At 41.0% G+C, this 5,578-nt stretch overlaps 1 pseudogene; it reads right to left on the bottom strand.

Moving 5' to 3' along the window:
• Window positions 1-1,166: 1,166 nt before the first annotated feature.
• Window positions 1,167-3,387, bottom strand: LOC111268276 (long-chain fatty acid transport protein 4 pseudogene; annotated as a pseudogene).
• Between the last annotated feature and the right edge of the window lie 2,191 nt (window positions 3,388-5,578).

The following is a 5,578-nucleotide window of genomic DNA, read 5'->3' as shown; positions in this document are numbered from 1 at the left end:
AGCTATAGGTCGCTGGTCTGTGGCTCAGCGGTACAGATTACACAACAGGTGTGAAAATTGCCCAAGAAATCATGGTTCTCGTACCAAGCCGTCCGTATTTTCGTGAAGAACATTCGTGTCAAGACTCAAGTCGAAATAAATGTATTACATTTGCATAAATACATAAATTTGTTTTGCATTTAGAAGAGACATTTCGGCCGAAAATATTCCCGTGAAACATACGCACTACACAATCATATCGTTAATGTATATTTTACAGGTATGGTACTCAACCTCGTCAACAGTCCTTTAAAAATAAAAAAAAACGTGTTAAATATCGAACGCTGCACGTTGAAGTATTGAACGCAACTATACTTAACTACTGTATCCATTTCGACATATTGATTATGTCCAATAATATATAATTTCTAATTATAAATAGCGATAGTAAAAGCTATTAGACGTAAAAGGCAGGTAGTTTTAAGCTGCACAACTGGCAATTTTAAAGTGTTCTAATTTTCTAGCTCTTAGATATTCTGTGTTCTTAAATTTCTGTTCTCTTATTTGAGACACATTTGACGGTACAAACATTGAACCACACACAGGCACAAAAAGCTATCAAGTAACTATAGTAAGGGAGTCGCAAAGTGGTAGAAATTTACCATGAAAGCGTTTGGACTAATACTGTATTTGTAAGTAACAATAAACATGAAATAATAAACACGAAATAAAGTTATTATATCTAAACTTTACTCTGTCGGCTACACGACGGTCATCTTTAAACTAAGATAATATAGGAACTCCTATAAAATAATTTGTCGGTTGTGCTGATTCTTTACAGTGAATACAGATGTATCTTTAACGTTAGTCTGTCCATGAAATAACCATATGGTAGAAATGTAGATTTCTATATTATTTCGATATCTAGATCTTACCATCAAACCCCATTCCATCACAAACATAGTGAAAGTTCGCTTATACATGTCCGTTGTTTATCTTTAGCTACCCGTAGCGCCACAACCGTTGGGTACCTATCGAAGCTGCCGTCGCAAAATTAGAATGATAGCTTAATCTTTCCGAAAATACCTAGCAACGCTGGCACTGTTACGTCTGGTTTTATTATAAATACAAAGTGTTGCGCCAAGATTTTTGCAAACGTAGAATGTTCGGTATTAAAATTATTGACATTAGATTTTATCAGTATTTCTTTTATTTACAGCGTATACACTCGGTCCTTCATCATATGTTAAGTTTATATTCGAACCTGTCTGTTCTGGATTTTACCGTACAGTTCTTCCGTTAAGGGAACGTATTTTTTCTGAGCAAGGTCTAAAAAGTACATCGGATCTTTAATACGGCCAACTTCGTAGGCTTCTTTGACGAGGTTTGTTTTTTTTAGTTTATATGTGCCAGTGGCGTCAACTTCGCTTAACAGACGTACGAACAATGGGACAGCATAGGGTGGCAAGGTAGCCAACGACTCGTGAAGCATTTGCTCGAGGTTGACTTTGTGCTCAGGGTCAAGGATCGCTGCCATGCCGGCCTTTCCTTCACAGCCGCTTACCTCGACACCATATATAACTACATCAGACAAACCCACCACTTTTGTTAGAATGCCCTCTACCTCAGATGTCGATACGTTTTCGCCTTTCCATCGAAATGTATCACCTATACGGTCCTTAAAGAATAAGTAGCCTTCTTCGTCCTGCATGAGGAGGTCGCCTGACGAGAAGGCAATATCACCCTTATGAAAGACATCACGGTAGAGTTTCTTTGAGGTGGCACCCTTGTCGACATAGCCATCGAACTTCTGGATACTGGAGTTTTGTATCAGTCCTACCATCTCGCCAGTTTCGCCAGGCGCTGCTGGGATACATAGACCATGACGATCGCGCAGTGGAAGACCAGTATTCTCATCAATACGAATCAGCCTGACAGGATAGATTCGCTCGGAGATACTTGGAATAATCTTGCCAATCGAGGGTAAAAAGCCAACAGCACCAACCCTATTATCGATATTAATGAGGTTAGAGTTGCCCTCTGTAGAACCGTAGACTTCACGAATATCCTGGATGTTAAAACGCTGGCGGAACTCTTCCCAGATCTGAGCGCGTAGTCCATTACCGAACATCATGCGTACTTTGTGAGCGCGGTCACTTTCGCGTTCGGTCTGTGCTAGAAGGTACCGACAAATCTCGCCAATATACTGAGAAACAGTACAGTTGTGCTTCGCGCAGTCTTGCCAATATTTCGACGCGGAGAACTTAGGTACAACTACTCCAGTAACGCCTGAGACAATTGTCTGACCAGCTCCGAGAATTCCGCCAGCCACGTGGTAAAGTGGTAGACAGAGATACATGATATCATCTTTTAAAATCGGCATCATGTATTTGATTCCAAGTGTCATAAAGATAAAACGCACATGCTTAATAATGGCAGCTTTGGGCAAACCCGTAGTTCCTGACGTATAAATATAGACGAGTTTATCATTGATGTCACCGCGGTACGAAGGTGTCTTGTTCGGAGCACTTTCGATCAGGGGCTTGAGCTGCTCAACGGACACCGATCCAAAGTCACCTGCGTCACCGTAACAGAATAGCTGAATGTTTTTGTTTTCCTGTGTAAGGTCGGGGTAGATGTCAATAACATGTTTAGCCAATGGCGTGCTGAAGATGACAGCTTTTGCCTTTACAACGTTGATAGAATGCGTGAGTGGAAGAGATTTCAGATTATGATTTATAAGCGCTGTTACCATACCAATTTTGCTTAAACCCAACCAAAACATAAGGTACTCTGGTCGGTTCTCCATGAACAAGGCCACATCGTCGCCTGCCCGAAAACCCAGTTTTAAGAACGTCATCGCCACTTTGTTCGAAAACTCATCGACCTGACGGAAAGTCCAGTTGTGTTCATCACTAATCAGCATCACCTTGTCGGGGTGACGTTTGCATGCTTTTTTGAAGATTATTGGCACTGTTTGATTTGAACGAACAAGACCCCATAAGCCATTAATGGCCCAGCAGACGCTAATGAATCGAACGGCGGCTGAAAGATCACGTTTTAGTGTTTTGATGATAATGCGCAGCTTTTTGTGACCACCAAGAATCACGTAGATGATAAATGATACAAGTAAACCAACAGACACCGAGTGCAGGATACCAATAAAGGTCAACGTCAGAAACCCTACTAAGGACCTACGCGAGGTGTTCTCTAGAAGAGCTGACATTATGCCGTCACGTCTTTGTGTCTCAGCTGTATCCAAATTCCGAACTAAACCACACAAAAAGTGCGAGGCTGCACCGGATAACGTTCGGCAACGACAGCGGGCTCCGCATACGCACACACTAAAAGACTTGCCTCCAATAACTGGCCCTTTTTAGAATGACTGTCAATTTCCATTAGTTGTCATCCTCTGAATGGAGAGCTGTTGCTGCTGTTACGCTGCTGAGTTTTCCCCCTTCCTCGACGAGCCGAAAGCCGCTACCTTTATCTTAGCGCCTACTTTGCAAGGTTCTCGGCACGTTTATAACGGAATGCCTTTATGAGCCATTGTTACCATCACAGGTGGCAAACAAAATGAGCCAATGCTAGCGTCCTCTAGCGAAAGTGCAGAAAAGGTAGCCGGACATGACGACTTTGATGAACTGGGGCACCCACGCTATTAGTAAAAAATGCCTAAAAAGCATATAGTGTTGGTATTTCAAGCCCAGTTTAACTCATTAAACCTGATTCTCGTTAAAAGGCGAGTACCTCAATCGACTTGTGTATCGATTTGTTGTTATCTGAAGTCTGCTTATGACTTACATTAAGTTACTCTATTCTTCGTGCCTTGTATGATGGAGATAGCACAACAGTAAGATAGAAACGCCAGTGAAGGTCTATCATTTAACAGTCAACGGATCGGCTTCAATTAAAGCTATATGCTCGCCCCCGATAACAATCACGCCATAGTTCATGTTTGACGTTTTGGGTGCATTCACACTGACGAGTATTTTCGTAGATAAAGAACTTTAATTATGTTTTTTTTTTTCGGAAATCGTACTTAGTGCGAGGTGACATGGGATACCTTGACGTAATGTTTACACAGGCGATGGGGTGGGGAAAGCTGCCCATATTAGACCCGTGCAACGTCGAGATTTTCACTTGATTTTTTATTTTTCAGACATTTTTTTAACTGTGATAGGATTGCCATTAAATTTAGCGATAGATATTAACAGCTGTTTTTTTGGCCGCAAAGCCAAGAAATAATTTTAAGCTTTCTTCTGTTATTTTGGTTTTCGTTCTGTTTCAATTCTGTGATTTGGTCTAACAATTGCTTTACCTTATTTGTGAATTACTCTCTTGCTTTTGTGGTGTGGTGTTTGACATCTTGAATCTATGTGTTTTTGTCAAATGGCACAGAAGTTAACCTTTAATTGTTTTAACAAAGTACTTTAACTCGAGTTTCCAAAACGAACCGCGGTACATAAACAACTACTAACTTCACTTTGATTTGGTATCTTTTGCGGGAAAACTTTCTCCGTTCTTTTAGATTAGTAATCGGTTAGGTTCCCATGAACCCTGTCCGTTCGGGGCCCATTTTCAATATCGACGTGGTTTTTTCCACGGTCGTTCACCTATCGGTAGCCAAACTCCCGAAGAGTAAATGATCTCTGGAGAAACGCGTGACAACAAACGTCCCAAACGAAAAACGCTCTTCGTTGTACTTGTCTTCATACGCCAGAGTAGAAATCCGACTGCGGTGCCATTAAGGGCCTGCAACTATGCATATTGTAAACAATGTTTCCTTAGATGGATTTTCTTAATGTTCTAATAGTTTCTGTTCGTCTTGTTGTTGATCGTTCTCTTTCGAACAGCTCCTGTCTATTATTTGGCGTCGTATCGACAGCTTGAAACACGCCGAGTGATCCTTTTTATGATAGCAGCCATTCGTGTGTACATTCCTATCTTCCTCTAGATCGACGATTTCATATGCCTTTTTCTGAATATCCGGGTGCTCAACTTTCTATATTGCACTCAACTTGCATACTCAACCGCGTTCGTCCATTGAGTTATTCCCTTTCCTATCATTTTATCGCTGCGAGACAGCTACAGAATCGTATAGGCTCGATGAGATTAAACCGTTACATTTATTGAAAAGCCTCTGTCTGCGATTAAGTAAGATAACTTGCAGAGCGTTCGTCTACACACTTTAAACGATCAGTTTAATTATTTGGACATTTTTAACTCGCAGTCCTAAGTTAGTCAACACGTCTAAGGTCTACCATTTGTCAGTACCAAAGAAGACGAAAGCCTTTTCTTCACGTCTTCTTAACGACGGCAAAGGATGCTAATACCTAACGACGTTTCAATCATTAGTCCATCCTGGAAGGTCGTACAAATTAAAAACAATATTCTGCCATAGGTGCAAATGATGTTCAGCTATCTCATTTCTTTATAATAGTGCAGGTGAGAGCAGGTCACCGCTCAAGCGTGATATCACACATTCAAGATTATTTGAATTTCTGCAACGCTTTGAATTTTTCGAATTGGCCATTATTATCTACTAGTTATTTTTAAAAAGGTCAATCCCCGGAAAAGTTGATTCCACCTTCGCGAG

This window comes from Varroa jacobsoni, unplaced genomic scaffold (assembly GCF_002532875.2).
Source record: "Varroa jacobsoni isolate VJ856 unplaced genomic scaffold, vjacob_1.0 scaffold_1273, whole genome shotgun sequence".
Taxonomy (NCBI): domain Eukaryota; kingdom Metazoa; phylum Arthropoda; class Arachnida; order Mesostigmata; family Varroidae; genus Varroa; species Varroa jacobsoni.
This window is presented reverse-complemented; position numbering and strand designations above follow the sequence as displayed.